At 37.1% G+C, this 24885-nt stretch overlaps 1 protein-coding gene across 2 annotated transcripts in view; it reads right to left on the bottom strand.

Annotated features, from left to right (window-relative positions):
* The window catches only part of LOC127650886 (nucleolin-like), a 50399-nt gene that overhangs the window by 5131 nt on the left and 20383 nt on the right, over positions 1-24885 (bottom strand). Inside the window, exon 3 of one of the 2 annotated variants that reach the window (XM_052136525.1) lies at positions 22960-23038. The gene's annotated coding sequence lies outside the window, so the exon portion shown is untranslated. Of the gene's footprint in view, positions 1-976; positions 1110-22959; positions 23039-24885 lie in introns of those variants that run through there. The other variant, XM_052136526.1, reaches the window with a different exon arrangement.

Genomic DNA, 24885 nt, shown 5'->3' with positions numbered 1-24885 from the left:
AAAAATAAAAAAGTGTGCATATCCAAATGCTAACATATTAACAAACATTGACCTAATATGGAATAACAACAAATATATATATTTAAAATGTTTATAATATAAATAAGAGTTATTTGGTCATTGATAATAATTATGGACACAAACATAACATATTTGCTGGACTGGTTGTGAGTGTTAGATTAAAGAAATAGGCATATTATGCCATGTCAAATTAATAGAACATACACAAAGTATAAGTAGATTTTTTTTTATACAATTAATTAATTCAAATATCTAATACAATATCGAATTATCTATAGAATTATTTTATTTAAGTTAATCACCCCCACCAAAAAATTAAAAACTATATTAATAAAGAAAAACAAATGCACCCTTTTCACAAAAACAGAGGGGTATTACTGTTTCCTGAAAATCTGTAAAGTAGTTAATTTAAAAAATAGGCTAGATCGAATCCTGCTCAATTCAAGGGCTGTTTGAAGACGCTTTATTCAACTGCAGGACGAAGTAAATTAATGTTATATATTAAAAACAACAGAGGAAACATCAGCTACAGAAGTTCAGACACGATGCTAGCTTAGTTTGTGCATGCCTAACAGATGCAACTGGGCAAAATTATATCAGCATAAAAAACTGAACCATTTTCCACCGCGAGATCTTATTAATACTAGACTATTAACGTTTGTTGCATTTCATAATTGCAAAATGTAAGCATAAAATATTTTATGAAGCAACACTTTTTAAAATGCATTAAAAACACACATCATTGCATGCAATGACACGCATAACAGAGCGAGCCTTGACGACTGGCTGCCATCATGTGCATTGAAGACCGCCAGCTTTTGTAGTTTCAGGTAAAATGTAAGGCACTGGCAATTTTATTATTAGCTTCCTGCTAAGATTAACTTTTCAATGGAAAAACACACTGCTTTCTTTCTTATGATATTCGAGAGCGGCAAATATTGGAAACACAACGCACCTTGCTCGTAAAGCGCGTGGGAAACAGCAAAGATGATCTTTTTCATGCATTCGACAATATTTTCAATGCAAACAGCATCAGACAGTGGGCGGGCGACTGTGATTATTTGAAAGGCACTGCCAGTTCCTTCTCGTCTCTGGTTCGCTTTCGAGAGTTGATTGCATAGCGCCGCCTATTGGGTTGGGGTGCAGCTAGCGCACTGGTTCCTCTTCTTAAATTTAATGGCAGCTGAGTGTACTAGTTCCTCTTCTTAGGTTTAATGGCTGCTGAGTGTACTGGTTCCTCTTCTTAAATTTAATGGCCGCTGAGTGTACTAGTTCCTCTTCTTAGGTTTAATGGCTGCTGAGTGTACTAGTTCCTCTTCTTAGGTTTAATGGCCGCTGAGTGTACTAGTTCCTCTTCTTAGGTTTAATGGCCGCTGAGTGTACTAGTTCCTCTTCTTAGGTTTAATGGCCGCTGAGTGTACTAGTTCCTCTTCTTAGGTTTAATGGCCGCTGAGTGTACTAGTTCCTCTTCTTAGGTTTAATGGCCGCTGAGTGTACTAGTTCCTCTTCTTAGGTTTAATGGCTGCTGAGTGTACTAGTTCTAGCACTTAGCATGAATAAATAATAATGAAAATATACATAAAATAAAATAAAAAAGGTATGCCTCTGTGAATGCGATGTGAGAGATGCAAATGATGTGTGTTAAAGTACAGCAGTAAAACACAAGATTGTACGTCCAGTAATGAGATTGAGGCTACTGAGAAACAATGTGTAAATTCTCAGAGTAAAAAGTAACAGCCTTAAAAATGCAGTACATTTATTAATTTTTGTATTGATATATATATATATATATATATATATATATATATATATATATATATATATATATATATATATATATATATATATATATATATAAAAATTTTTATTTATTTTTAATGCATATGCCTGCTGGATAATCCAGTTTAAACTGGTAGCTGTGTTTTGGAACATGGTAGCTGGTCCAAGCTGGTCTTTAGCTGGTCCAAGCTGGTCCAAGCTCTGCAGCTTGTCATACCAGCTCAAGGTGGTCAAGCTGGTTTTTGGAACATGGTAGCTGGTCGACCAGCTTGTACCAGCTACCGTGTTCCAAAAACACATCTAAAAACATACAAAATATGTAAAACATATAAAATGCCCTTGTTACAGCTTGATATCATTTGTTAACAGATATCACTGAAATCTATGTTTCGAGATGTCATACCGGTCACTTTGTGGCCTCAAAGAAAATACAAACAGTGCCAGAGGAGCGGCCCACCCTCATAAGCCAGTCCGAATTGCTTGCTGCCTGTCAATCATAGACGTTAGGATTTGCTGACATCAGGTTTGCATATTTATTTATTTTTTCCGGATATACTGTATGTGTTTTTCAATGTTTTGTAAGCAGAAAGTTCCAAAACAACAGTACAACCCATTGAAGAGACTATAAAGGCCCCTGCACACTTCATACAAAATCTGAACGAATGAACGAACGGGTGTGATGTCATTAAGAACTAAATCTGGCCAAAATGAAGGTGTTTGAGTTTGATTCGGAGGTTCGTAACAGCTCCTCTGCGCAAACTTTCAGGAAAGCAAATTGCAAGTAATTACAGAGTACCCAAGAAGCAAAGACTGCTGCATCCAAGTTGCATCCTTCAGGGGATGAATATGGCAACCAAGCAAATGCTATAAGATGATGAAAATGCTAGCAGACACCTTTCTCCAGTATATTAGATTTTATGTTCTAATCTTTCCCAACAATATTTCCAATTGTATCTTGTCACTGCTCTATCTATTGTTGGGAACCATAACTTTGATTAAAATATAATATCCTAATCTGTGCATGCTTGATAGTGGTGGGAGGATTAAGTAAATTAGACTGTTTGGGACTCTGCATGTGTTTGTCTAAAGCAGATCATTTCAGAGACCACTTACTGATTTTAGTGTTCCAGTTCCTTTGTCTCATAAGTTCATTTCCATTGTTCGTAAACAGATTTCTGGTATAGATGTTAAATTAATTTACTGCATACCAGATGGGGAAATTGATATTGCATATCTGATGTCTCATAGACTTAATACATGCAAAAGAGAAAAGGGCTGCCTCTCTTTGCCAACTTAGACCCAGCTAATTGTGAGGGGAACTTTTGGTATAATAACAGTTTTTTATCGTGACTTGAGGCATCGGGTAGGATTTGAACACAGGACATCACACAACAAAGGGTTGGGAGAAAATTAGATGCAGACTCTTTATATATATTACATGTTCAAGACATACAGGGCAGGGTTTCGCCTTGATTTTCAAGCCACTGTACGGTTTCTTTTATGGGAGAAAAGATGTCATCGTGCAGAACAGTAAAAAAGTAATATCATATTTAATTTTACATTATACCAAACTGCATCTAAAATAAATAAATCCATCCATCCTTCCATCTTCTATAGCCGCTTGTCCTATTCAGGGTCGCAGGTAGTGCTGGAGCCTATCCCAGCTGTCTCAGGCTGAAGGCAGGGAAACACCCTGGACAGGTGGCCAGTCCAAAATAAATCAATATAAATGTAAATTAAGGACAACATAAACTGAACATGTTTTATATGGCATGTCATTTTATTAAATAGCAAACACCAATATAATGCTTTGCATATCCAGCGATATAATTAGTCATATAGCCCAAGCTTGTTACAAATATAGTATCAAACTGTATCTAATTGGCAAAATACATTAAACATTACACATATACATACTCTATAGATGTTTACTTCATGCTCACTGTCAAATGTAATTATCCTCATTGCAGAAAAATAATAAAATACACTTTTTGTCTGAAATGAGCTGCTTGGGAGCAACATCTCTACCAAAGTGTTTGATAATAGTGAGCACAAGATGGCAGACTAGCCTGTAAAATGGTTTCGCAGAGCAGATCCACATCACAGCCTCAGGAGAAATGTATAGGGGTCATGAACTTAAGCTTGCTTTTGATTGGTTGCCCTGAGTGTTCTGGGCACAAAGTAAGCCAATAGGTACTGTCCCCAACAGCTGCGTCAAAGTGGTCTGAAGTTGATTTGACAGATGTCTGGAGATTTATTGGGCTGCTTCAGGTAACAAAGTGTAGAAGTAGCATGGCAGGTTTAAAGTCACATTGTCAAACAATCACTCATGCTAATTGTGTTATTGTGATAACGTCAGTCACAGTACAAGGTGTGTTCAGAATTTAGAAATAAATGAGGGGGCTGGGGTAATTAGAATATGACTCTTGTGACAAAAACTTGTTACATTTTAATGCTAATAAAAAGAATAGAAATGTAGCAAAATATATTAATTGAATTAGCATCTATATCAGATACAATGTAACACTAGATAAGGTGTCAGAAACAACACAAATATGATGCCAAGATCAGGCTTGTCTGTGTCTATATATTGCATATTGATGTTATAGCTGTTCAGCACATACAGCTGTGTTCCCAAGGACCTAACCTGTGACCTTTGAAGACATCACAGGTTAAGGGTCTCAGGGACAAAGACGTACACCTTCCATATTCACTGTACACAAATGTACTCAAAACCAAAGCTAAAATTTTAGGTCTTGTTCGATTAGCATGTATCATAACTTAAAAAAGGTTTGGTAAAAAATATAGGTAAACTTTTTGACATTTAACATGTCATAGAAGATGTTCATTGTACAGACATTCTTTGTGTCCAAGAAAGAATAAAACTATAGTTTTACACAAAGCAGCAGGCTACTCCATTTCATATGATGCACTGAAATGTCTATTGACAGTTTACAGATATTAGACTATGCTATAGTAAATGGTGCTATATGATGACTATTGAGTGTTTATTAGTAGGGCTGGGGGGAAATATAGATCTTCCGATTAATCACAATCTTCATTTGAATGATCTGGATATCGATCGATCTTTTACCTTTACTTTAAAGTTTACTTTAGTTTTGGTTGTTTATTTTTTTCTCTGTTAAGTAAATAGCAATTGAACTGCATAGTTTAGGCCCTGTTGTTAATTTTTTTAAATTAAAGGGATAGTTCACCCAAAATTGAAAATTCTCTCATTATTTACTCACCTTCATGATATCTCAGGTGTGTATGACTTTCTTGTTTCACCAGAACACTTTTGAAGAAAAGTAGAAAAATATCTTCGCTCAGTAGGTCCTTAAAATGCAAGTGAATGTAGATTTCTCTTTTGATGCTCTTAAAATCACAGACAGTCAGCATAAACTTCATCGATACGACTCCAGAGGTTAAATAAATGTCTTCTAAAGTGACACGGTCACTTTAGAAGTGTGAAAAGATAAATATTTAAGTACTTTTTTAAACTCTAAATCATGCTTCTGTTCTGCAGCGGTATATAGGTTTGACGTAATTGCACTGGCATTTGAAATGCGAGACCTGACGCATGTGTGTCACAGCCGGAAGGGCAGCGCTGTTTACAAGTGAGAAGGAGGAATGCTGTACAGTAGCTTGCTTAGATTTGGTTTAGATCTGTATTTATCTGTTGCTTTACTCATAATGTTGCGTTTGTGTGCTTATCCTTGATGTCTCAGCCGAGTGGAGAACGTGAGATTACGTCGGTATCATGGCAACGCAAATATGTCACATTAGAGGCCACTTGGTCTCCACCCTCTTGTGACTCCTAACGGATGCTTTTAAGGAAGTGGTTTATAGCTAAAAATTACTTAAATATTTATCTTTTTCACACCAAAAGCGATCGTGTCGCTTTAGAAGACATTTATTTAACATCTGGAGTCGTATCGATGACGTTTATGCTGACTGTCTATGATTTTTTGAGCTTCAAAAGAGAAATCTACATTCACTTGCATTTTAAGGACCTACTGAGCTAAGACATTTTTTCAAATGTGTTCTTGTGAAAAAAGAAAGTCAAACACACTTTGGATATTGCGAAGGTGAGTAAATAATGAGAGAATTTTCATTTTTGGGTAATTTTTTTAATGTTACGAAAATGTTAGAAGGTTACATGTATAATTGACAGCATTAGCTGAGAGAGAATTTCTTTCATATGTAAGCAAAATGGACATTATAACTGAAATATATGAATCAAATTAATCAGAATGGAATCAAAACGTACCGGAATCTGAATCAAATTTACTTGAGAGCTTGCAAATCGGAATCAAATCAAGTCGAGAAATCTGTATTGATACCCAGCCCCATTTGTGATAAATGCCTTTGACAAACACTAAATTACACCAATTTAACAACCTTCCTATTATGTAAGTGTAACTTAATACATTTTGTGCCTTATGTAAACTAAAGCCACCATATATCGAAAGGCACTAATAATGCATAATAAATGCATTCTAGCATGCAACACTACAGGAAGATAATTGATCTGGGATGAGCACACCTAAAAAAGACTCTATACATTCCTACTTACCTTTTGTAAGATTTATTTTTTAAAAATATATACATGTACAGTATGAATATATATATAAATATACATATATATATATATATATATATATATATATATATATATATATATATATATATATATTTATGCAATGTACTGTATATACATTAAATGCATCATCACTCCCAAATTCAGTTTCTTCTCCAAAACAGCTCTTTTGAGTCCTAAACCAGTGGAAAACAGAAACAAACACATGTAACACAATATAGATGAAACACACATGCATTAACAGCTATACCCCACAAGCACTGAAATTAAGGCTTAGCATATCTTCGCCAGTGCCGAACATAAATGAGTACGCAGTTTAGATTTTTCGTACCCCCGGTGGCAGACATTATACATTGCACATGAACCGAATGAACCCAAAAGACAGATCTGCATTGCCAGAAAACTGTCTCAGCCCCCCCTCAGGCTGCCCTCCTTTTCTGCAAACCCTTAAACACAACCAGGGCTATGTAAAAAGATCAACAACAGAGGTGGTATATCTATCCATGTGTCAAGTGCAGACATTGATACAATATCGTAAACTATCTGTCTTTCGTACGATAGATCGCACAACAAAGATGGAGTGTCACGAGTCAAAGATGTATAGAAAAATGCAGCAATACACATGCAAACATGGCTCTTCTGCCTGTTATGCTGTCTGTTTCTCTCTGTGTCTCGTAATGCCCCAGTTTTAAAGGCTGCCTATCTCGTTCGAACGAAGCGTGGGGGAAAATGAGCAGACAGGGACGAAAATGCAGACAAATGAAATTTTGAGATACACAGAGAGACTGCATGCAGTTTAAAGGGTCGTAAGACAGCCATAGAAAACACCAAACGTTAAAAAGTACATAAATGCTATAAAGCTGGAAAAAAGAGTGGAATTGTGTTTCCTGATACAGCAGTCTCCCAGAAGCCTTGATTCGTCTTCTGCAGTCTTTTGTTCACTAGTCTTGCTCGTACTAACCTACACGCTGAATTACCCCACAGACACCTCGTACATTATATACTTAAAACATGTCACGAAATCCATGCCATGATGGTATGAGCCACTATAGTGTATCCCGAGCATGATGCGTCGCCTTTTTTTTTACTTCCTCGGAGCTGTAAATTAAACAAAACAAACAAAACTTCTGTCCTCCATCCCTTTTCCACTTCTATCCCTCTATCTCCCCCAACCCCCTGCGCTCGCCACTCTTGTTCTCCCTCCTACCGTTACGTTGATGCTCTGACACTCGTGGCGATTAAAGGCAATGCAGCTTATGAGATAGGTACACTCGGAGCAGCCCACCATTATCTAATTCTGTCCCTAACCCTCCCTTCTTCTCTCCTCTTCTCCTCTCTCTCTTTCTTCTCCTCTACTCTCCCTCCACCCACCCAACAGAAACTATGTCTAATCCCCCCAACATCATAAATCAGTGTCAACTAAACATTAACGCACCCAACCAGTGTGTTCCATGGACGTACAGACCTAGCCTTGCTGTTGTCGTCACTGTCCCTGCCTCAGTGTCTCTGTCTGCTTCCTCCAACAATACCCCCCCCCACCCCCCCCACATCTCCTGCATTTTGTCCATAGTGTATCTTTCTTTTTTTGCCCCTCCACCAGCAATGTCTGGCACTTAAACACAAGAATAGTCATAACACCTTGTGACTGATCTCAAAGCTTGGAAGGTTGTCTGTGTGAAATGGGAGAGATGAGGCAAAATGGTATTGATGGGGAGATTGTGAGTTAAAAAGCATCTCTGAAAGAGAGTTAGAACAAGAGACAGAAAACAAAAGCTCCGGGGTGATTACCCTGCAGTAATGAAAAATGTCACCAGCCATCAGACTGCATTACACCAAACTCCGTCCTTTGAAGTAATGATCTGATCTAATGACAGGTTGGAATGACTCAATTAAACCTTAGACTTTATGAAAAACCATTGTTCGTAAATGTTAGGTAGCACAGACTAGCATGTAATTAAAGGGATTGTTCACCCAAAATTAAACATTCTGTCATCATTTACTCACTCTTATATTGGTCAATACATATATGACTTCCTTTCTGGAACACAAAAAGATAAATGTTAGCCTCAGTTACTCCTTCACTTTCATCGCATCATTTTTTTTTAATTTAAGGGAATTGTGACTGAGGCTAATGTTCTGCTTAACATCTCCATTTGAATTCCATGAAAGAGAGAAAGTCATAAAAGTGTTGAAGGACATGAAGGTCAGTAAAGTATGACAGAATTTTCAATTTATAGTGCACTATCCCTTTAAGCAATAAGGCACAAGAGGCTGTGCTACATTGTCAAAAGACCTTATTCACATATCGCCATCTTTGATATTTAACGAGAATGAAAACGAGGCTGTGAGGAATAGAGGGATCTCTTCAATGGCACGCATGGCATAAAACTGTATAAAGTTCCTAGATCAGATCTGATTTTCCACAACTCATGTTGTCTGGAGTTTTTTGACTACTGAATGTTCTTGGACAGATATGTTTTCAATGTTTTGTCTGCAGAACGATCTAAAAACATTTTAAACGACAGTATAACCCATTGAAGAAACTGTGCATCTGTCCCACAATGAACTGTGAATTATCGGTTATCATATCGGGATCAGCAACAATGAACTGCGAACTATCGGTTATCATATCGGGATCATCTACAATGAACTGCGAACTATCGGTTATCATATCGGGATCAGCCAAAATGAACTGTGAACTATCGGTTATCATATCGGGACCAGCAACAATGAACTGCGAACTATCGGTTATCATATCGGTATCAGCCACAATGAACTGTGAACTATCGGTTATCATATCGGTATCAGCCACAATGAACCGCGAACTATCGGTTATGATATCGGTATCAGCCACAATAAACTGTGAACTATCGGTAATGATATCGGGATCAGCAACAATGAACTGTGAACTATGGGTAATGATATCGGTATCAGCCACAATGAACTGTGAATTATCGGTTATGATATCGGTAGCCACAATGAACTGGGAATTATCGGTTATGATATCGGTATCAGCCACAATGAACAGTGAACTATCGGTTATCATATCGGGATCAGCAACAATGAACTGTGAACTATCGGTTATCATATCGGTATCAGCCACAATGAACTGTGAATTATCGGTTATGATATCGGTAGCCACAATGAACTGCGAACTATCGATTGTCATATCGGTATAAGCCACAATGAACTGTGAACTATCGACTATCATATCGGAATCAGCAACAATGAACTGTGAACTATCGGTTATCATATCGGTATCAGCCACAATGAACTGCGAACTATCGGTTATGATATCGGTATCAGCCACAATGAACTGCAAACTATCGGTTATCATATCGGGATCAGCAACAATGAACTGTGAACTATCGGTTATGATATCGAGATCAGCAACAATGAACTGTGAACTATCGGTTATGATATCAGTATCAGCCACAATGAGCTGTGAATTATCGGTTATCATATCGGTATCAGCCACAATGATTTGTGAATTATCGGTTATGATATCGGTATCAGCCACAATGAGCTGTGAATTATCGGTTATCATATCGGTATCAGCCACAATGAGCTGTGAATTATCGGTTATCATATCGGTATCAGCCACAATGAACTGTAAATTATCGGTTTTCATATCGACCACATATCGATGTTTATATGGTCATGGCTTAAGGTGTTTTTACCCCATCAGCTGTTACTATATTTCACAAAATAACACAGCCTTGAGGGCCTTTTGGATTTTATGAAATATTTATTATATAATAAGAATATTAAGTACACCATTTTTTATTAAAGCTTTGTTTTTATAAAATCATATCAGTATCAGCCACAATGAGCTGTGAATGATCGGTTATCATATCGGTATCAGCCACAATGAACTGTGCATTGTCGGTTATGATATCGGGATCAGCCACAATGAACTGCGAACTATCGGTTATTGTATCAGGATCAGCAGCAATGAGCTGTGAACTATCGGTTATCATATCAGTATCAGCCACAATGAGCTGTGAACTATCGGTTATGATATCGAGATCAGCAACAATGAACTGTGAAATATCGGTTATGATATCGGTATCAGCCACAATGAACTGGGAATTATTGGTTATGATATCGGGATCAGCAACAATGAACTGTGAACTATCGGTTATGATATCGGTATCAGCCACAATGAACTGTGAATTATTGATTATCATATCGGGATCAGCCACAATGAGCTGTGAATGATCGGTTATCATATCGGTATCAGCCACAATGAACTGTGAATTATCGGCTATGATATCGGGATTAGCCACAATGAACTGTGAACAATCAGTTATGATATCTGTATCAGCCACAATGAGCTGTGAATTATCGGTTATCATATCGGTATCAGCCGCAATGAACTGTGAATTATCGGTTATGATATCGGGATCAGCCACAATGAACTGTAAACTATCGGTTATGATATCAGTATCAGCCACAATGAGCTGTGAATTATCGGTTATCATATCGGTATCAGCCACAATGAGCTGTGAATTATCGGTTATCATATCGGTATCAGCCACAATGAACTGTAAATTATCGGTTTTCATATCGACCACATATCGATGTTTATATGGTCATGGCTTAAGGTGTTTTTACCCCATCAGCTGTTACTATATTTCACAAAATAACACAGCCTTGAGGGCCTTTTGGATTTTATGAAATATTTATTATATAATAAGAATATTAAGTACACCATTTTTTATTAAAGCTTTGTTTTTATAAAATCATATCAGTATCAGCCACAATGAGCTGTGAATGATCGGTTATCATATCGGTATCAGCCACAATGAACTGTGCATTGTCGGTTATGATATCGGGATCAGCCACAATGAACTGCGAACTATCGGTTATTGTATCAGGATCAGCAGCAATGAGCTGTGAACTATCGGTTATCATATCAGTATCAGCCACAATGAGCTGTGAACTATCGGTTATGATATCGAGATCAGCAACAATGAACTGTGAAATATCGGTTATGATATCGGTATCAGCCACAATGAACTGGGAATTATTGGTTATGATATCGGGATCAGCAACAATGAACTGTGAACTATCGGTTATGATATCGGTATCAGCCACAATGAACTGTGAATTATTGATTATCATATCGGGATCAGCCACAATGAGCTGTGAATGATCGGTTATCATATCGGTATCAGCCACAATGAACTGTGAATTATCGGCTATGATATCGGGATTAGCCACAATGAACTGTGAACTATCAGTTATGATATCTGTATCAGCCACAATGAACTGTGAATTATCGGTTATCATATCGGTATCAGCCGCAATGAACTGTGAATTATCGGTTATGATATCGGGATCAGCCACAATGAACTGTAAACTATCGGTTATGATATCAGTATCAGACACAATGAACTGTGAACTATCGGTTATGATATCGGGATCAGCAACAATGAACTGTGAACTATCGGTTATGATATCAGTATCAGCCACAATGAGCTGTGAATTATCGGTTATCATATCGGTATCAGCCACAATGAACTGTGAATTATCGGTTATGATATCAGTATCAGCCACAATGAGCTGTGAATTATCGGTTATCATATCGGTATCAGCCACAATGAACTGTGAATTATCGGTTATGATATCGGGATCAGCCACAATGAACTGTGAACTATCGGTTATGATATCAGTATCAGCCACAATGAGCTGTGAATTATCGGTTATCATATCGGTATCAGCCACAATGAGCTGTGAATTATCGGTTATCATATCGGTATCAGCCACAATGAACTGTAAATTATCGGTTTTCGTATCGACCACATATCGATGTTTATATGGTCATGGCTTAAGGTGTTTTACCCCATCAGCTGTTACTATATTTCACAAAATAACACAGCCTTGAGGGCCTTTTGGATTTTATGAAATATTTATTATATAATAAGAATATTAAGTACACCATTTTTTATTAAAGCTTTGTTTTTTATAAAAAAATCATGCTGTGTCATGCTTGTGTATGTGTGTGTGTGTGTTTGTGTGTGTGTGATTAATATATATTACTTTATATATGTTTTAAAGTAATTTTAAAATGTCTTTAAATAAAATGCAATTATAAAGAAAGTGATTGCATTCAAAAACAAAAATAGAAACATAAGAAAACAATTAAAGTATTAAATTGATAAAAAATAGGGGGGAAATAAAAATTTATATATACAAATGGAATTAAAATTCCTGAAGGTTAACAAGATTTCACCTTAAATATACAGCTCAACATTATAATCTCCAGGATCTAAATACCAACAGCCTGTGTGTGATAAATATTCATGATCTACATTGTGCATTCAACAACCACATTTCCAGATAATGGAGCTAAACAAACAAACAAACAACAAAGAAGTCATACAACCAATCAGTGCAGTGTTGAAAAGGAAAATAAACAATTAAGAACAAATCAAAAGATAATAAGCCAGCAGACAAAGAGCGTGTTTGGGGGAACAGTTCAAATGAGCAAGAATAAACTGACACAATTATGGCAGAAAATGTAAGATATTTCGTGAGACATTGGGAAATGCTTCCAGTGAATTAATTAATCTGCCATTTTTATGACATGACAGAATTTTCATTTTTAGCCAAATTATCCCTTCAAATGAGCAGTTTTCTTAAGGAAAAGCATAGGAGGTATTGTGTTTGTGCAGGTATGTTTATGTGTGCCTGTGTGAAACTACAGTATTTCTTTGTTCTTTGGTCTGTCTCATTCCTCTCTTCTGGGTTTCTGGTAGTGTGGGACTAAATGTCTTTGTGTGTGTGTGTGTGTGTGTGTGTGTGTGTGTGTGTGTGTGTGTGTGTGTGTGTGTGTGTGTGTGTGTGTGTGTGTGTGTGTGTCTGAAAAGAACAATGACAGCCACAGATTGTTGATGCTCTTTACGTCTTGTTAGAGAAGGGCAACGCAATGCGGATCCTGGCGGCCATGTGAGCGGTCAGACAGTCAGCGGGACAGAGAGAGGGGGTGGAGAATTTTATCATTCATAAGAGTGCTAAAGAGATGATCTTGTGCCTACGTGCAAACACACACATACACACCCACTTAAAATCCATCCTCAAGAGCTTAGGCAGTATGCTAGGCAAAATGACATCCTCAGTCACCATTCACTTTCATGTACTGTATGGAGAAAAAGATGCAATAAAGATGCAATCTGGTGACAGAGGCTCACAGTCCATAACATTCTACCTTGCATCTTTACATCAAAGAAAATCCGTTTTGGAGCAACATGAGGGAGAGTAAATGATGACAGACTTTTCTTTTTGTGTGTGTGTGTGTGTGTGTGTGTGTGTACAGGGGCGTCGGACTGGGGGGGTAAAGGGTACCGAGTACCCAGGGCCCGAGGCAGGGGGGGCCCCTTAGAAGTCAGTTTTCTATACATACATATTTGGTACGGGGGCCCAGCAAGATGGTTTGTACCCAGGGCCCAAAATTTGGTGCTACGCCCCTGTGTGTGTGTGTGTGTGTGTGTGTGTGTGTGTGTGTGTGTGTGTGTGTGTGTGTGTGTGTGTGTGTGTGTGTGTGTGTGTGTGTGAACTATCCATTTACTTTTAAAACTGTGTACTTTCCTTATTATTATATATTATATTAGCTATATTATTTTCCTGTTTACTGTGGTGGTACCAGTGCCATCCATATAAGCAAGGTAAGCAGTGCTTCCCTTACCGAAGAGTGAAAAGAAAAATTACACTATGAAATATTTAAATATCATTTTTTTATATAAACTACCGTTTTCATTAAATTTCATCATCTTTCATCTCAGATGAGCAACACAGACAGTTATTAATTTATTTGCTTTGGCATCACCCTCAGGTATATGCACTTTATGTTATGCTTTCTCTGATTCAAAGCATTGTTTACTGCCCTTTCATTTAACACTGTACGATCATTCACACCCGCTACAAATGGCCAAGGTAAGCATGCTTACCAAAATGAGTAAGCCGTTCAGAAGGTCCTTCCTTCAGTCACACTATCTGATAGAATACACGTTCAAGTTCACATAACTAATGCGTTATTAAGCGCTAAACTGGATATCTGCATTGTAAGCATCGACGACCTATGCGGATTCGGCAAAGAGAGGCTATCGAAACTTTAACTAGCGGGCGACTTTTACAACAAAGTGACAGAGATGTACATTCGCAAGGAGAGACTTGTGTATTTTGTTTTTATGTAAAGGTTATATATTTATTACAAATGTGTGTTGTCACTAGGTCATAGATAGGTAATTATTTCTGGTTAGTCTTATGACGTTATGAAGTATTGATCTGGCAATCATGTCCTTCTCGTGCTATGTCTGTTCTAACATTAAGGTGCAGTGTCTGTTTAAAAAAATTAAGGGATGACTGCCGTGTTTACGTTACATTTGCCTTGTGCATTCAGGTTAAGATTGTTGTCTTTGGTGGTCAGATTAGTTAATTTCTGCTCTCCATTCTAGTGTTTCTGAACTGTGGGAAGAGTGATGTGTGAAGCCTCTGATGTTAACACATAGCCTGTTAATGACTGGCAATTTTTTTCTTTTTGTTGTATGTCAAAACAAGCTCTTTTGGCACTATGGTTCATTGTATGATTTAATGGACATAAACACGCTTGGCTTGACATTATATATCACCTGTATAATGTGTTCTGGGAACAGCGTTTAATAATGTGTATTAAACATCTTTGATGCTTGCCCAGTTTCAAAGCCCACGGCACCTGCTTGGGTGTTACTATGATAATATCATGGTACAGAATAAATATCTATCTACTGACTACACTATCAGGCCCTGATCTATACAAATGTCTAGGTCTTTTTATTTTACTTCCACCTTACTGCTAAGTGAAATTTTCTTCACCGGTTTGTTTGGTGAGGTTTACATACTGCATAGCTACCTACAAGCTGGCTCCTGTTTCACTCACCCCCCTAAACTTCACTCCCATCCGGGTCACGGCACCAATGCAACTGGTCCTGATCGACCTGCTCCGAACGAGATTCGAACCGGCATCTCCGGCATGGGAGGTGGGCGCGCTAACGAGGTGGCTAAAGGCTACAGCCTCTAGCGTAGTTGCTAGTGTGCCTCTGCACAGCTACCTACTAGCTGCCTCCGGTTACACACACAGAGACGATGGTCTTTAGAAATTGTTGTACATTTTAAAGTGAAATAAATCAATCTGGTGCATTTTGAGAGCAAAATTAAAAGGCTAGATCTATGAATTACTTTGTGCTCTGGTAAACAATTTTGTGCTCTAGTAGTAATTTAATCATAAACACATTGGTTGTATAGATATAAATGGTGATGACACAGCAAAGAAATCACACCTAAAAAGCTTGGTAACCGAGACAGAGTTTAACGCACTTCACAAATGGTCAAAACACAAATCGAGAATACATTTGAGCCATCAAAGAAATGAAGCAAAAGTGGTTATCTGTGTTGAAACTGCTCCTCAGATGCTGACTGAGAGATGCTTTGCCAAAGCAACGGCACAAAACACAATGCAATAGATCTTTTATGTTATTATGAGAAGTGTAAAAATATTTTCGGATCATTATGAAACTGTGGCGGGACAAATTAGACTGGCGGGCCGCCATAGTCTATAATTAATGTGAAAAACTGCTATTTCTACATTTATCACAAGAACAAGCAACAACAAAGAAAACAGTGCCACAATGTCCATGCTTTAGTGGTCTATAAAATAAATAACCATTCAAAATCAACAAATCTGTACACAAAATTGAAAAAGGCAGATCTCTGAATAAATAAAATAATAAACCATCCAAACTACCCTCCAAATAACAAAGTAGGCCTAATGTCAGTTACAACAATTAGGCTAAGTGCTTTCTGTGTACTGAGGTGAAGGGAGCAGGATCATTCTCCTGCTTTTAAAATTAAAATTAATGACGGCATCACAACACTATTTTATATAGCTTGCTTGTTGTTAAGCTTAATGGAGGGCTATTGCCTAAGTCATTCTGGCTGTATTGGTTTAATTTCAAAACAGTGGCAAACAATGTCAAAGCTTAGAGCAAACACTATCGTTACCTGGCTGTCACCAATGAAGGCGGGTCAGGGAAACATGGATGCTGCTCTGCAGGGTGCTCGATTTGCATGTGTTAACTGTGGGGGCTGGCTTGTGCGGTCTCGCAGAATTAGAAATTAAATGCAGTTGTCAGGCATTACAACACACTTTTAATTGAGAATTGATGCCATTGGCCAAATTTAAAAACTAAAATACAATATTAGAAAAAGAAATAGAAAACATTAATTCTTGCAAAAAGGACACTTATCTAGTCAGAGGTCAAAAGGGCAGGTGCTTGAGCATCTCCTGGTGTCTGTCTGTGCAGGTATGTAACTAAAACCGAACCTTGTCCTGATTGTGTTGGGTTTTATTTACAGATGTGTGTCAGCATTCTCAATCCCTAACATTATGTTTGTTCTTCAGCCAGATGTTTAGAAGGAATTTATGGCTAGACCTTAAAAATCATCATTAAATACCCCTGACAATTTTAATATAAATAAACGCATAGGATTAAAGGAACAGTTCACCCAAAAGTGACAATTCTCTCTTAATCTACTCACCAACATGCAATTCCAGATGTGCATGACTTTCTTTCTTCTGCAGAACACAAATGAAGATTTTTAGATGAATATCTCAGATCTGTAATAATGCAAGTGAATTCTGACCTGAACACTGAAGGTCCTAAAAGCACATAAAGGCAGTGTATAAGTAATCTATAAGACTCCGGTGGTTAAATCTATATCTTCTGAAGCGATATGATACGTGTGGGTTAGAAATATTTCCAAATTTACGTCCTTTATTTTACTATAAATCTCCACTTTTGACCAGCCCGAACCAGTAGGTGGCTGAATGTGAAAGTGAAAGTCACTCCCACACCAGAATGTAGAAATGAAAGTGAAAGTGTAGATTTACAGTTAAATGGACCACATTATTGTCTGTTTCTCACTCACATCTATCATATCACTTCAGAAGGTATGGATTTATGCATTTGAGTCTTATGGTTTACTTTTACTTTGCTTTTATGTCCTTTTTGGACCTTCTGAGTTCTGGTCACCATTCACTTGCATTGTGAGGACCTACAGACCGACAGACCTTCATTTGTGTTCTGCAAAAAAATATATAATAATAATGTAATAAGTATATAATAATAGTAATAATAATGAGTAAATGATGAGCGAATGATTGTAAATGATTAAAAAAATAAATGATTATTGCAAGCAGCCCTGGTTTTCTCCATTTGGAGGTAATGTCTCTCACTGTGAGTCCCAGAGCCTTTGAAATAGCTTTGTAACCCTTCCCAGACTGATGTATTTCAATCACCTTTTTACTCATAATTTCTGGTATTTCTTTCGACCTTGGCATAGTGTGCTACTGGGTGAGACCTTTTAGCCAACTTCATGCTGCTGAAAAAGTTGTATTGAGGTTTTGATTTGATTGAACAGGTCTGGCAGTGATCAGGCCTGTGTCATTCTATTCCAGCTGAACCCCATTATGAATGCAGTTTCATGGGGGCAAATACTTTTTCACACATGCCCAGTTAGTATTGGATAACTATCATGGGCGTATTAAAGAAAATTAAGCGGAAGTCCCTTTAAGAGTGTGTGCTATAGCCGATCGGGGGCAGATTCCAATCGCAAGTGATCCTCCATATGCCTTATACTCACTCCGAAGTGCAGAGCCCTTGAAATCGGTACTCTGAAGGAAACATGTATGAATGTATCCTTCATAAGATTTTTCATTTTCGTTTTGAATGAGCTTTTGAGTGGCATCCCCTCCCGCAGCAGTGCCCTTCAAGGAAGCAAAAAATGCAGTTTTGAAATCGTCCACTAGTGGTAACAGATATTTTGATTATAATGGGAGCAGCTGCATCGCCTTCAGTGATATAAATTAAATTTGTCTGTTAATGAATACTGTCCTAAACTGAAGGATCTGTCTGGTTCAGCCAAAGCCAGTTTAGTTTTGTTGAAACTAATAAGCCATTAGACTAATACCATGTACCGCCGCTCCCTATACGCATATTACGCGGTCTGCGCAGGGCACCAACTCCCTAGGGGGGCACCAGAAACTCCACCGGCTGCCCTTACTCGCATGTTATACATTATACAAGGACCCTCTAGCATTCGCGGAACACAATCGATCGCCTCACGCTTGCACTTTCTACCGGGGTAATGCCATGGTACTGAATGATTCATGGCACTCAAAGATACTTTAAAAAATACCATAGTTTTACTATGACACATGTCATAAACATACCGTTATCACAGACCAAGTCTGAGGATAAATAAATAAACAAGTGTTTTACCATGGTGCATTTTTTGAGAAATATAAAAGAATAGGCCATTATTTGTGATAAAGTGATAATTGAAAAAATATATATATAAATGATATACAAGAAAATTGTTAAATACTCAAAAAGCAAAGAAACAAGTTAAGTATTTATAATTACTACTCATTACAAATATTTTACAAATCAGTGCCCTTTTTTATCCTTCCGCCCCTGACCCTGATAAGGTCTCTGCATGTCACTGTCAGTCAATATGCTTTACTTTCTGTCACGTGTACTGTAGTCTATGGCCATTGATACTCACCTCGATGTAAAGGTGACACCGCAGGGAAAGCTAGAAGGTTGTACAGTTAACTCCAGGCTGATTATGATGCAAAACCATACAACCAACTACCTCAGCCTGCAGTGCACTCGCTCTTGTTCGATTCCAATGAAGCTGTCAATACATTTTAAGCCATATATAATGTCTCCCTCTAGTGGACAAGGCATGTTCCAACCAAGACATGAAATTATTTTGACAGTGTGCACACAGGGTATAAAGTAGATGTATTTATGAGATTATGCATTTTATGTGTGAATGCATGCGTGTGTGAATAACTATTTAAAAACAGGGTTAAATAGATAGTTCACCCAAAAACTCATACAGATTGTCATTCAAAACCTATGTGACTGTCTTTCTTCCATAAAATACACAAAACAAATGTTGGTCTGACAGTGTCACTCACTGTTCACTTTCATGGTGTAGAAGATGCAATGGTGACTGAGGTTGTCATTCTGCCTAACTTCTCTTTTTGTGTTCCACAGAAGAAAGAAAGTCATATGGGTTCAGAACAACATGAGGGTAAAAATGAATAACAGAATATATAGATGAATTCTTGCAAACATGGGAGATCAGATCAAAGCATGGAGATAATAAAGATCTTCCAAAGACTCTTTCGAGATAGAACACATATAGTATGTAAAAGATGATTTAATAGATATACATACCTAAAAGTTTACAAATTATCAAATAAAGTAATACAATTTATGTTCTGGATTCTCCAAATATCTTGGTTGTTCCGTTACCAAAGAAGAGTGCTTGGACATCGTAAATGCTTAAAGGGATAGTTCCCCCAAAAATGAAAATTCTCTTATTATTTACTCACTCTTATGCCATCCCAGATGTGTAAGACTTTCTTACTTCTGCAGACACAAACAATGATTTTTAGAAGAATATCTCAGCTCTGTAGGTCCATACAATGCAAGTGAATGGTGACCAGACCTTTGTAGCTCCAAAAATCACATAATGGTAACATAAAAGTTGTCACGATTACCCTTGTTGTCTGCCCTGGGTTTCACTTGTCTTTGTCTAAAACTACACTTCCCATGATCCCCGGCCCTCATCACTGCCAGCCCTGTGTCATTGTGCTCACCTGATTGTCGTTTGTCATCATCATGTCTCCAGTGTATATAAACACTGTTTGTTCTCCATTCCCTTGTCGATCATTGATGTTTGTGCATGTTATGGTAGTCTCTGTGTTTAAATCCTGCCCGTATTCGCCGTCGATGGTTTTTCATGTTTATGTTGTGTTTTCCCCTCGTGGTTGTTTTGTTTGTTCCTGGTGTTGTTTTATTTTAGTTATCCTGTTCACCCTTTTGTTTATCTCATTAAAGAACTGCACATAGATCCTCACTCCTCGTCTGCCTCCTTCTGCCAAACCGTTACAAAAGTAATGCATATGACTCCACTGATAAATGTGTGAGAAACAGAACAATACGCAAGTCCTTTTTTTCTAAATCTCCACTTTAACTTTCACTTCCAGATGTGAAAGTAAAACTAAACAGGCACCACATGTGACCTTCAAATTTAAAAGTGAAAGTTGAGTTATTGAGTGAAAAAATGACATTTTTTTTCTGTTTCTCACCCACACCTATTATATTGCTTCTGAATATATGTTTTTAACCACTGGAGTCTTATGGATTACTTTTATGTTTCCAATGTGATTTTTGGAGCTACAAAGGTCTGATCACCATTTACTTACATTGTATGGACCCACACGGCTGAGATATTCTTCTAAAAATCTTTATTTGTGTTCTGCTGAAGAAAGACAGTCATACACATCTGGGATGGCATAAGGGTGAGTAAATGATGTGAAATCTCCCTTTAAAGATGTGATTTCAATCAATTTAATTTGCTGTTCAAAAAAAGACAAAGGCCCTTCATCTGTTTCTTTTCAAGCTACTGTGTGTCTAAGACACTGGAAAATGAATCCAGCCTGTAGATGAACCTATTTCTGTTTGATATTTGCATCAAGAACCTCTCCTTTTATGCTCCACAGATGCAAGAATGTCATGTGGGTTTGGAACAGCATGAGGGTGTGTAAATGATGACAGTTTTATTTTTGGGTTAACTATCCTTTTAACTTTTCCCAGACACTCGCTGGCCTAGAATTATTTAGATACTGTTGTGTAAAAAGAAGAAGAAAAGAAACAAGAAAAGAAAAAATACAATACTAATGCAAACACACACTGCACAGCTCTGCTCCACTGACAATGACAAAGATGCCCAGGGCGAAACTTGAATGCAGTCCAAACACTGAGAGCATCCTCTTTATTTAGTGCTTTTCACAGTGAAGAACATTTATTCTACACTAAACTTAACCTTTGACAACTTGCTGTACGAATTTGTGGCAACAGTTCCTACTGCTGCTATTGTTCAGGTCAATTTTATTTCTTGATTTGTCTTTGCCGTTTAATATCCTTCACCCAGGGCTCCACCCTGTCGTCTTCTCTCGTTCTTTTGCTTTCTCTCTCTCTCCGCCACATTCACAGTCCAATCACGTGCAAATGCGGCACGGTGGTGCCAGTGCCAGCTTTTGCCAACCTGTGTGTGTGTGTGTGTGTGTGTGTGTGTGTGAGCGTGTATTTATCACTTTGTGGGGACCAAATGTCCCCATAAGGATAGTAAAACCCGAAATGTTTGACCTTGTGGGGACATTTTGTCGGCCCCCATGAGGAAAACAGCTTATAAATCATACTAAATTATGTTTTTTGAAAATGTAAAAATGCAGAAAGTTTTCTGTGAGGGTTAGGTTTAGGGGTAGGGTTAGGTTTAGGGGATAGAATATAAAGTTTGTACAGTATAAAAACCATTATGTCTATGGAAAGTCCCCATAAAACATGGAAACACAACATGTGTGTGTGTGTGTGTGTGTGTGTGTGTGTGTGTGTGTGTGTGTGTGTGTGTGTTTCTTTGCCAGCATGGATCATTGGGACGTAAGGTCACACTCTTGCCATGATCTTAATTATGAGACTACAGAGAGTGGGGCACATTTTTGGGAGGACAGAAAGAGTTTAGTTGTGTTTTAAAGCTGAGTTTTGAGTTGATAAAAAAAAAAAAAAAAAGATCAGATGCATTATGTATCATGTTTGAATTTTTGATTTGAAAAGTGGAATTAAAAAGGGTCACATTTTAATGTATAAATAAACATGTCGTTAAATGTATTCAATGTTTATTATGCAGGATTCAGTTAATTCTGAGGTCGGCTGACAAAACTCTATGTCAGTCCTTCTCTCTCTCTCTCTCTCTCTCTCTCTCTCTCTCTCTCTCTCTCTCTCTCTCTCTCTCTATATATATATATATATATATATATCACTCACTCATTTCTCATTCTGCATTTTGTCTCTTTATTTTCATCTTTTTACTCTTCTTCTCCTCCACTCCACCTCACCCAAACTTGTCTCCCTTAAGCCCGTATGTCTGTCTGCCACTGCCGATACCTTATTCAGAAAGCCAGAAAATGGCAGGTTGCTATGGGAACTCGCTGCTTGGCAACTTGCTTGCTTGGCGATGTGCCCATCGGTTGCCAGGGCAGTGTTGTCAGAGGCAGCAAAGTGCCATGCCAGCTGTGTGCGTCTGGATGTGTGCCTATATGTGTTTGTTCGTATTCATTTTGTTTGGGTGTGTAACTTTAAAATGTACGCTATGTGTACTGTACATGTACTTAAAAGGGTTTTTTGCTGAGTTTCACATTAAATGATCCCAAAATATGTAGCTAAGAATCAAATGTATGATTGTGGACGTTAGGTAATGTGTTAGTCAAAACCATGTTGTCAAGATATTTAGCAACATAGACTCTCAAATAAATATTAAATAGTTCTGAACATCAAAGATACATTGAATTGTTTGAAATTCTTCCTACTGTCATGCACAGAACAGATTATAAAATATAAATGGAAAGATAAAGAAAAGTGAGGTCAGATTCACTGTTACCGTACATGCTGAAATTCTTTCCATCATTCCAGTTTTGGCAAAGGAATAACACTGATGATTCCAAACTGCAGCTCCACTGCATTCCTGCCATCAGAAAACACATAAATTCAACTAAAGACAGATGCTTTATAAAAGAATTATAGGATAACTGCTAAGCTACAAGTTTGGTATTGCAAAAAATAAAGATAATGAGTTCTGAGATCCAACATTACATTCACGGACCGATCAGAACACCAACAAAATATCTTTGAAAGGATAGTTCAGCCTCATGGTCCAAACCCACATGATATAATTTCTTCTATATGGAACACAAATATAAATGTAAGGGCGTCACCGTTCACATTAATATGGAAGAAAAAATGTAATTTCCAATTGAAGTGAATAGTGCCTGAGGCTGATAGTCCCTAACATTCGTGTTCCACAGATGAAACAAAGTCAAATGAGTTTGGAACAACATGAGGGTGAGTACATATTGGCTGAATTTGCATTTCAGGGTGCAAATAACTGCTCCCCGAAATGCTGAAACTGGAGCTCATGTACATTTTAACCAGTCACACGAAACACACTATAAAGTGTACATGTACATTTTCATGCAACATTATATTTCCATCATTTGTATTTGCTCCTTGGCTAATGTAGTGAAATTAGTAAAGCAGAATTTTGAAATGAAGCTCACACCTGCTGGTGAAAAGGTCTTTAGGTCAAGAGTTGCACTTACGCTGATTTAATGAAAACGCTTATATGCCACACAAAATCAGTTTCTACGGTATTGAGAACAATCTAACAGACTCGTGCTCGGATATATCTGAATATTAATGTGTAAAAGACTGAATACAGATTACAAAAACAGTGGTGTTGATGCTGTTTGTAGAGATGAGTTATGAATTATGAATTGGATATACATCTGGGTTACATGAATTAAACAACACCGAGAAAAGACAGGCAGGACACATTGTAAAGAGATATATATATATATATATATATATATATATATATATATATATATATATATAGTACTAAAATAACTTTCCAAACAATAATGTATTACAAACCTCTCAATGAGCAAGCCAAAAGTTACAGTTACAAGGAAATACGTCCTGAGGTGTTTAAGATGTAGAGGAAAGGCGAGGTATAGAAGAGGAATCTGAGTTTTCTGATAATACGCTGATTTCTTTAGGACATTACTGAAAGGAGTAGTTGTGATGGTTTGTGAGTTTAAAGGTTCTCTTCAGTTTATAAAGAATGGAAAGAATGTTACGAAACTATAAAAATCCAATTATAAGGCAATTTTATGAGGCTGTGTATGCTGTATTATAACTGTTGTTACTGCATCAATCAAGCTGAACGCTCCATTAAAGAATTATACAGCATTGTAGAGAATTGAGTCTTTTAGAAGATCCACTGCATGAATGTCGGATGTATCCTCTCAAAAAATATTTTAGACAATTTTAAAGATTTATGCAATTTTGTTCAATTTCTTAACAAACTCCATCCAATTGAATTGTGTAATGTTTAACAATATTAAATAGCTACTGTTCTAAAAACAAAATTGAAATGCATGTGTGCACATGTACAGTAAAAGGCACATTTTATTTCTAAAATGTAATGCAAGGATACCTGACATGGCATTTCAAGCAGAAACAGATACTGCTCTCTAAAATAAATATTTAAAAAATATATCTTTTAATTATTTAAATAAAAAACATTAAATGTAATATTTAGTACTTTTAGAAATTCTTTAGTAACACTTCACTATAAAGTTAGTTAACAGTACTCAACTAAGTAAACTAACTAACAATACAAAAGTATAGCACTTATTAAAATCAGTTCATATACATTTATAACATATAATAATACCTTGCTCTATTTAATGCTCTAAATGACAATATTTTTATTTGGAATTTGGGAGAAATGTTGTCAGCATATATATA

Source organism: Xyrauchen texanus, chromosome 10 (assembly GCF_025860055.1).
Source record: "Xyrauchen texanus isolate HMW12.3.18 chromosome 10, RBS_HiC_50CHRs, whole genome shotgun sequence".
Taxonomy (NCBI): domain Eukaryota; kingdom Metazoa; phylum Chordata; class Actinopteri; order Cypriniformes; family Catostomidae; genus Xyrauchen; species Xyrauchen texanus.
The sequence above is the reverse complement of the archived record's forward strand: the minus strand, read 5'-3'. Positions and strand labels throughout refer to the sequence as shown.